This window comes from Amaranthus tricolor, chromosome 2, assembly GCF_026212465.1.
Source record: "Amaranthus tricolor cultivar Red isolate AtriRed21 chromosome 2, ASM2621246v1, whole genome shotgun sequence".
Classification (NCBI taxonomy): Eukaryota; Viridiplantae; Streptophyta; class Magnoliopsida; order Caryophyllales; family Amaranthaceae; genus Amaranthus; species Amaranthus tricolor.
The window spans coordinates 6305552-6316227 of record NC_080048.1 but is presented as its reverse complement, the minus strand read 5'-3'; positions in this window follow the sequence as shown (position 1 = coordinate 6316227).

Genomic DNA, 10676 nt, shown 5'->3' with positions numbered 1-10676 from the left:
TTAATAGTACTTAATTTAGACTAATCTCACTATCTTGTCAGCACACTTATTTATTTTCAATTGTGTACAAGCTGAGAATTTTTAAGAATTCACTCATTCTAAAATTACTTCCAATTAAACATGTTTAACTGTTCTTAACGAATGAGTTTTCTTTTCAAAGGAACTTCTAAATAATGTTATTGATGTGTTAATTGTTATTTATACTGGTTATCACTCACAGCAATAATATTAGTATTGTAAACTTATTATTATTAGTATTAGTATTAGTATATAGAATTCACACTAGTGTTAATTATTATCAGTTTAATATATTGGTATTAATATAGTTTGTTGTATTAGTATTGGTATATTGTTACTATCAATCATATTAATACTCCCTCCGTTCTCTAATGTTCTTTCCGCTTGGAATATTGCACCTTAATGAGAGAGAAATTTGATTAATTTTTTTGAGATAAATTTAAAAGATAAAATATATTAATGTGAGATCTCATAAGATTCGTCTCAATATATATTTTTATATTATATATTTTTTATAATTTTTATTATGCATATTCATAAATACTATGACTCAAAGTTTGCCCTTATCAAAAAGAGGATGCCTATCTCTCCAAATTGCCCACGATGTGGGGAAGCTGAAACTAATATGCATGTTTTAAGGGATTGTTAGTGGTCCCAAACTTACTGGACAGAAGTCGGATCCGATGTAATGCAGACACAGATGTCCATCTTCAGAGACTGGTGGGAATGAGTTTCTTCAACCTGCTCCAAGCAAAAAAGAGAGGAATTTGCTACCTTGGCGTGGCAGCTATGGGCAGCACAAAACGAATATAACTTTGAAAAGATTCATACTCCGCAACAAGCGTGTATTCGTAGAGCCTTGATATGGTTGGAGGAGTACAGAAAGCTAACAAGTCTGGGATGAATCTTGTCCGAACAAACTCCAAATGGCTATCACCAAATGGGGACACCATTAAAACTAATTTTGATGGAGCTCACGACGAAGGATCAGACAGAGCTGGACAGGGCATAGTGGCTCGAAACGCTGGGGGACAAGTTATTTTCGCGGGCTCCAAGATGCAGAACAAGCAAAATGCATGGCGGCCTATTAGGCTTATGAGGTTGCTATGAAGGAACAATGGCAGAACATTATTGTTGAAGGGGATGCACAACTCATTATCAAGGCCATTAACCAAGATGCCCAACGTGGCTTGTATAACCAAGTCATCATTGACAGTGTTAGATCATTTATTCAAAATTTCAATACTATTCCTTTGTCTTCTGTTTTAGAGGACGTAATGAGGTAGCAAATATGGGCAAATTCGAGATTAAATGAAGAAATCTGGAGGGATGGAGGTCCTGTATGAATTTCTGATGCTGTAATGTTTGATTATCCTCATTAATATATTTGCCTCTCTTGGCTTTCAAAAAAAAAAAAAACTTAAAATTTACATTAAAAACCACACAAAAAGTAAACGAAAAAAACAAAAGGAGTACAATATTAGTCATATTAGTATATTATTATCGTATTGATTTCAATATTAGTCACATTAGCATAATACTAATTCTGTAGGACAATTTAGATGGTAAAATAGTAAAAAAATTTATTTGGAGAGGAAGATGAGTGAATATGTAGAATGGATGTTGTTCTTCATTGCACACAAAATTGATTACATCAATGGGTATTTATAGTGCAAGTTTACTAAAATATCTAAGATATTTTTAATTTTTTAATTACTTTTCAAGTTACTTCCATTATATTATCTTAGATATTTTTATTTTTTAATTTTTTAGTTTAGATATTTTTATATTTAAATAAAATCCTAGATTTTTCTAGATTATTTTAACACTACCCTTAATCTGAAAAATCTTGAACTTTAAGTCGTCTTCTGAAATCGATAAATCTATCAGTTGATATGGGTTTTGTGAAAATGTCTGCGAGCTGCTCCCCCGTCTTGCAGAATTGTAGTTCGATCTCTTTCTTATCTACTAACTCACGAATGTAGTGATGTTGTATCTCGATGTGCTTTGATCTGCTATGAAACACTGGATTCTTCGTCATTGCTATTGTTGACATGTTGTCGCAGAACATTGTAGTTGGTGTCTCTTGCGTATGTTGTAGATCGATTAATATCCTTCTCAGCCAGACTGCTTCACGTGCTGCACTTGTTGCTGCAATGTACTCTGCTTCTGCTGATGATAAAGCTACTGTCGCCTGTTTTTTTGATGACCATGAGACCACCTTGTTTCCAAGCTGAAATACGTACCCGCTTGTACTTTTTCTATCATCCACGCTTCCAGTCCAGTCGCTATCGGTGTATCCTGTGAGCTTGAAATCTTTTTCAGTTTCGTACATGATCCCATAGCTTTTTGTTCCCTTAATGTATCTGAGAATCCTCTTTGCTGCTGTTAGATGATCCTTGCTCGGTTCACTCATGAACCTGGATACGATGCTGACAGCGTTGACTATATCTGGTCTTGTATGTGTGAGATAGATAAGAGAGCCGACCAAGCTTCGATACATTGCTCCGTCGACTTTTGGTTTGCCATCGTACTTTGATAACTTCTCATTGATTGCCATTGGTGTAGCTAGCGGTTTACATTCACCCATGTTGAATTTCTTGAGAAGGTCTTCTGCATATTTCTCTTGTGATAGAAATATTCTTCCTGGGCTTTGTTTGATTTGTATGCCAAGGAAGTATTTCACTGTACCAAGGTCTGTCATCTCGTACTCCTTCATCATAGCCTTTTTAAATTCTTCGATCATCGTTGGGTGTGTGCCTGTATAGATTAGATCATCCACGTACAAGCATAAAATGAGAAAGTTGTTACCTTGTGTCTTGATGTATAGTGAAGGTTCACTCGGACTCTTGATGAAACCATGCTGGAGAAGATAATTGTCGATGTTGCTGTTCCACGCTCGGGGTGCTTGTTTGAGTCCGTACAGAGCTTTTCCAAGGCGGTATACTTTGTCTTCTTGGCCTTTGATGACATATCCCTGCGGTTGCTCGACGTACACTTCTTCTTCAAGTTCTCCATTTAGAAATGCTGATTTGACATCGAGTTGAAAGACTGGTAGCTCATGCTGTGCTGCTAATGCCAGGACTGTTCTGATTGTCTCCATGCGGACAACTGGTGCATATGTTTCGTTGAAGTCGATTCCTGGTTGTTGCGCATATCCCTTTGCTACGAGCCTTGCTTTGTACTTGTTGATGGAGCCATCATCATTATGTTTCACCTTGTAGACCCACTTGAGTCCGATGACTTCCTTGTCTTGTGGTTTGTCTACAAGTTTCCATGTGTGATTCTTCTCGATCATTTTCATTTCTTCGTTCATAGCCTCAATCCAGGTTTCTTCTTGTGCTGCTTCTTGAAATGTTTGTGGCTCACTAGAGAAGAGAGCCATCATTGCTTGGTCACAATGGTAATCTTGTAACCATGATGGCGGTTGCCGATCTCGTGTTGATCTTCGGGCTTCTTGAGGTTGAGGAGTTGAACGTGATGTTTGGCTTCTTGAGCTTGGGAATGATCTTGTACTTTCAGGTGTACTTGGACTCGGAGATGATGGGTTTGTTGGTTGGTCTGCTCCGTCTTCTTCACTTGGATCTCTTAGGAGAGTATCTCCTTCGCGAGCTTCAGTTTCTTTTTCTTTCCACGTCCATTCGGCTGCTTCGTCGAAAATTACGTCTCTAGAGATGATTAACTGTTTAGATTCAGGCTTGTAAAGGCGATATCCTTTTGTTTCGTGACTGTATCCAATGAATATGCATTTTTCTCCCTTCTCGTCGAGCTTTTCCCGATTCTCCTTTGGGATGTGGGCATAAGCTACGCATCCGAACACTTTGAGGTGTTCTACTCTTGGCTTTCTCTTGTGCCAGGCTTCATATGGCGTTAAATCCCTAACTGCTTTTGTGGGAGATCTATTGAGGATATATATTGCCGTGTGAACAGCTTCGGCCCAGTATCCTTTGGGTAGATGTTTACCCTGCATCATGCTGCGGGCCATCTCTGCTATAGTGCGGTTTTTCCTTTCCGCGACACCATTTTGTTGTGGTGTACGCCTTGCTGTAAGTTCTCTTTTAATCCCATGCTTCTTACAGAAGTTGTTGAATTCGTTGCTTGTAAATTCTCCGCCACGATCTGTTCTAAGAATTTTAAGAGAATGCCCACTTTGATTTTCTGTGAGGGCTTTGAATTCCATGAAGTGGGAAAAAACTTCTGATTTTTTCTCCAGGAAATATACCCACATCATGCGGGAGTAGTCATCTACGAACAGAAGAAAATATCTTTTTCCGCCAAGAGACGGATTCTTGGTAGGACCCCAGATATCTGCATGAACAAGCTCTAGAGAAGCCTTGGTCCTCCAAGGTGCGGTAGGAAATGGCAATCTGTGCATCTTGCCATATATACAGCCTTCACAAATTTTTCTTTCATTTTTTATTGATGGTAGTCCAATTACCATTTCTTTTTGTTTTAATAGTTTTAGAATGTTAAAATTTAGATGCCCGAATCTCAAATGCCATAAGGTGGATTCATCATTTATTGAGCTTAAAGCCAATTTTTCTTCAAATGGCAATTTTAATGGGAATATTTTGTTATGAGCCATTTCAACAGTTGTTATTATCTGACCCTTATTTTTATCATAGATTTGACATTTGTTATTCTCAAATTTAACCATATATCCTTTTTTAATTAATTGGCCTACGCTTAATAAATTTTGTGCAAGTCCGGGAACATAAAAAACTTCATGAATTAATTTTGATGATCCATTTTTTGTTTTAACGGCAATTGTTCCTTTTCCGGCGACATCTTCTTTTTTACCGTCGCCAAGTGTGATGTGTGTTTTAACATTTTCGTCAAGAGTGACAAAATAATTTTTATTGCCGGTCATGTGGTTTGAACAACCACTATCAATATACCATATGTCACTTACTTTTTCTTGTGCATTTAATCCAGAGTAAAATATTTGCTCTCCGGAATTATTATTTTCGGAATAGTTTGCTTCTTTTTGTCGATACCAACAATCTTTTTCGAGGTGAGAGTGTTTTTTACACCTCTTACATTTGTACCGACAATCATTAGTATTGTGGTTAGTTTTCTTACATAATTTACAATAAAGGTCAGTTTGATTATTTAATCGACTCCTTTGATTTTTAAAATTTTCTCTCCCCTTGCTACAATTAGTTGATGTTTGTCCTTTTTCATAATTTTTACAATGACTATTTTTATTTTCACCATTAGAAAATTTTAATTTAGCTTGAAATGCTTGTTCTAGTGGTTCTTCGTTAAATCTTTTTAATTTATCTTCATGTGCAAGTAGTGATCCCATTAATTCGGGCATACTTAATTGAGATAAATTTTTCTTGTTAACTTCTTCTATTGTTGTGGCAATAATGTTATATTTTTGTGAAAGACTCCTTAATATTTTTCGAATCACATTTTCATCTTCTATTTTACCACCATTTGATCTTATTTGATAAACTATATTAGTGACTCGGTCAAAAAATGAATGTATTGTTTCATTTTCTGCCATTAATAGATTATCAAATTCTCTCCATAGTGATTGGAGTTTAAAAAGAATTACCTCTTCGGAACCTCTGTATTTTGTCTCCAGGATCCTCCAAGCCTCCGTAGCTGTTTTTGCAGGCATGATCGTTGTAAGTATTGCCTCGTCGACTCCACGATATAATAGGGATAGGGCATAGTTATCCCTTATCCTATTTTGTTTATATTGTTTTATTTTTGTTTCATCCCAAGATGACTCTTTAGTGTCATCTTTGGGTGGTTGCTTGTAACTTTCTTGCACTAATTCCCATAAATCTTGGGAGATAAATATTGACCTCATTTGCATAGCCCATTGTTCATATTTTTCTCCCTTAAATGTGGGAACCAATTAACTTGGGGGTAATTAGTGGTTGAGGTCATTTTTTATTTTGTGGTTAGAGGTTTATTTTATTGTGGAGTATGTTGGTTAATGTGTTTAGGTTGTTTGGAGGTCTTGGTTTTAATTAGCTCTTGATACCAAATGTAGGAAAATTTAGATGGTAAAATAGTGAATAAATTTATTTGGAGAGGAAGATGAGTGAATATGTAGAATGGATGTTGTTATTCATTGCACACAAAATTGATTACATCAATGGGTATTTATAGTGCAAGTTTACTAAAATATCTTAGATATTTTTTATTTTTTAATTACTTTTCTAGTTACTTTCATTATATTATCTTAGATATTTTTATTTTTTAATTCTTTAGTTTAGATATTTTTATATTTAAATAAAATCCTAGATTTTTCTAGATTATTTTAACAAATTCTATCAATATGAATATTAGTATATTAGTGTTGTTGTCTATAACTTGATACAATTAATTAAGCCACTAAGCCAGTGTTGATTAGATTCCCTTGTCTCGTAAGAGTGAATGAATTCTTTATCCAAAACAATTGGGTTTAGATAATACAATTTGTTCTTGATAAATATTAATCGGTTTCAATAAATATCAGAGAATAAATGCTAGCATAGACAAATAATCAATACTTGTACATCAATTGGGTTTACTCGTTCATCAAAGAATAAAGTTTCCATTAGTGATATCATATACACAACAATAGTTTGTACTAAATCGGATCCGCATCTCCAAAAAACAACTAACAGTCAAATTTAATCAGTCAATACCAATCAAAATATCAATATATGATGATCATAATAAACTATAACGGACAAAAAGTTTAGTAAGGCACAATAGTTTCGAAACAATGAACACCATCCAATTCCGGAGCAAAGCGAGGATTCTTCTTTAATTTGGTTTTACTCTTCGAATCTTCACTCTGTTTCTTTACGGATGAACAATTATTATTGCTCTTACTCTCATTCTTCACCCCATCGACAGTTGAAGAATTAGTCGATGAAGAAGAGGGATTCAATGGAGAGAAATTGACGAGTTTGAAGCCATTTGATTCAGCCCATATTGGATCGAAAGAACTAAAGATCATAGACATCATTTTTCAAGATTATTTTTAAGAATTTAAAGATTGTTTGTTGGTTAAGGAAACAGCTTTTAATTTGTTGGGTTTTTTGAATGAAGAATTTGTAGGTAAAAGAAGGGTATTTATAAGAAGACGAGAGAGATTTGGAAAGTGAATTGGAATTGGTATTTGGATAACGTGTGAGGACAAAGGAAGAAAGACGGAAAGAAGGTTAGGGTGTCGTTTCGTTGTATTTGGGTAATTGGGTCAAGTTTTGGGTTATTTCTTTTAATTTTCTAGACTTCTGTAGAAGTTGCCACTACTTGTTGGAAACTTTCCATTCATTAACTTGAGAAATACTCCATATATAACGGTTTATTTTTTCTTTTTTTTTTTTGGGTTTGGGAGGTTGGGTGGTTAGGGAGGGCGGTGTGAGGTGATGTTAGTGATTGGTCGGCTAATTATCATGTTTTCCTTCTTAGCAAGTCTTATATAGATCGTATTATCATGAGACGAGTCTATAGAAACAACTTATTAATAATAAAACATAAACAAAGAATAAAATTTGAATTGTATAGGGTAATAGTTTTTTTTTTTAGAGTTTGAGCCTTTATAATTGATGTCACGGTAAGACAATTTCAATAAAAAAAATTAGTGCTTTTCTTTGTTATTTTTTTTAATTATTATGTTTACCTTTATTAGTTTCTAAGATTATTCTCTTGTATTTGCTTTAATCATATGTAATCTTTTAGTTTCTATATAATTAATGATATGATGTATTTTATTATTCAATTCAATAAAACAAAAATTTCATGTTTCAATCTTTACATGATATCAAGAGGTGTATTCATTTTAATTTTTTTTTTATTATTTCCATGATTTTCATCTCACTCCTAAATATCAAATGGTAATAGTGATTATGTCATTACTAGGCATGGACACGGTCCGGGTTGGTCCGGTTCCGTTCCGGTTCCATTTGGAACCTGTCGCGAACGGTTCCGGTTTCGGTTCCTGTTCCGGGCGGTTCCAAACGGTTCCTTGGCGGCTCATGAGGCGGTTCCGGCGGTTCCAACTCACGGGACGGGCGGGTCGGACCATCGGTTCCATTTTTATTTTTTCTTTAAATATTTATATAATAAAAAAATACTATAATATTGCGGACGTACCTTTGATGATTACTTGATTATTAGCGAAATTCATTGCATGTCAAGTTGTCATCGTTATTGAAATATTTACTAAAAAGAATGAAAAAAATAAATTAATAACAAACGAATCAATGATAATGTCCGATAAAGATGATTAATAAAAAAAAGGGAGAAAATGGACTTGAACCTAGTAGTACCCAAAGGAATACTAAGCTGCCTACGTATCCCGAAGGAATCAAAGCCCACGTAGTTCTTTGTCATACCTTTTATTTATAGTTGTTGAATGTTGATTTATCGTTGTCGGATTGATCCTATTCGTCTTCGTCATCATCATGTGGTTGGTTAGATGCTTCCGCTGACTCTCCTCCTGACGATGATGCAGATGTATCCATCATCATCCATGGATCATCATCGTCGTCTTGATCATCATCATTCCTTAGTCCTTGTGTTCGAATCTCTGCTTGATCTCAATCTTTCTTGCAAATACATATTTGAATACTCTGTGGAGCAAGACGAGATCTCTTTTCGTCCAAAACTCTTCTACCTGCACTAAAAGTAGACTCCGACGCAATTGCTGACGCGGGAATTGCAAGGATATCCTTTGCAATTCTCGATAAAATGGGAAATTTTACAGATTTTTCTTTCCACCACTCTAAAATATTATAACTACCTTGGTCTATTTCAAAGTGGTGTTTAAGATAACTATCTAGTTCTAAATATGAGGTCGAGGAAGAAGATGATCTTACAAAACTATCATCTTGACTCATTATATTAGCTATTACCGAGTTATAGTAAGAGGACGTGCCGAAACGCTAGCACGCCTAGACGTATCGCGTTTTGGGTTATACACACTAGCGTAATAATCATAGAGTTCTGCTAAATATTTTTTACATGTTCCTACATAATTATGTACATCAGTAGGCGGGCGATCTAACGATTGGTAGTAAAATCTTATTACTTTAGTAAGGACCTCAGTTTTAAAACATGGGTCCAAAATGGTTGCGATTCCATAAATATAAGGAAATTCGGTAAAATATGCCTTCCATTTTTCCATCATATCTGCAAGAATCGGCTTCAAATATGGGTTAGTATCATCATGCGTATATTTAAGGAGATGATAAAAAATAGTAACACACTCGCTTATTACTAAGTGAACATTTGGTTCATAAACATATGAAAAAATCTTAGTCGCGTGGTCATACGCTTCTAATATGTTATGTACACCTATAGCTAATTCCCAAGTGTCATCAGCTATGTAACTATCTGTACACTCACTATATAGTTGTGTTATAACTGGACGATAAGCAATCGCCTTTCTTAATAAATCGTTGGTTGAGCCCCAACGTGTAGGAGTATCCAATGACCAATACACTTTTTTAAGTTGATATTGGTCACATAATTGTTTGTATCGTCTCTTTATCTTTCCAATCCTAAGCCACTTCACTATATCCCTAATTGGTTCTAATAAATCGCTTAATTGTTTTATGCCAGCTTGGCAAGATAAGTTAACTATATGCGCACAACAACGTATGTGTAATAAGCTACCCCCAAGGATAAAACTAAATGCAGGTTCGTTATACAAAAGTTCTAGACATTTAATGTTCGCGGTTGCATTATCAGTTGAACAACAAAATATCTTATCTAATAAGTTCCATTCTCTACATATCTCTACTAATCTATATTTTATGTTTTCACCGGTATGTCTTTCTGGCATTGTCTCAAAAGCAATTATTCTTTTTTGGATAATCCAATTTTGATCTATCTAATGTGCTGTTACACACATATAAGATTCTAAATGTGGGGGAGCAGACCAAATGTCAATTGTTATGCTAACCCTACCATTAAAAGATTTAAACATTTCAACTAATTCATAGCGCATTGATTCATATAATTTAATTGTGCGTCTTTTAAGAGTGATCCTAGGGATTGCTCTATATTGTGGTTGCATAGTTTTTCTAGCGTAACGCTCGTATGCCCTACTTTCACCGTGGTTAAAAGGCAATTCATCACAAATTACATACCTAGAAAATTCATCAATCATATCATTACGTTTATATCTAAAAGGCATACCTGTGCTGGGAATGTCCCACTGTGTCTGTCGGCTTCCACTTCCACTTGTGGTCCCGCTGCCGCTTGCTGCATGAGTTTCTTTTGTGATTTCATGCTTCTTTGCCAAATGTTTGTTAAAAGATCCCGTACCACCACCTAACACGTATTCACAAAACACAATAAATAAATTTTTATAAAATATGAATATATAATGTATGTATAAAAAACTTAAAAAGTATTTACCTCTGGCGAAATTGTATGCAACTAAGGGCTTTACTCCTTGACTTTCACAAATTTGACAAGTGCATAAGAAAATATCTGGATTCTCGGTTGGTTCTTTTGTGAAATACGACCACACATGTGAAACAGCTCTACCACTAGGAGGTGGCATTGCCGGAAAAGGTTGTCTTACTGGTTCATCTTCATCTAAATAAATAATTTAAATTTATAAAACTATAATTAAATAAATAAATAATTTAAAATTTAATTAATTTGAAGAATAAAATTATAAAACTAACCGATAG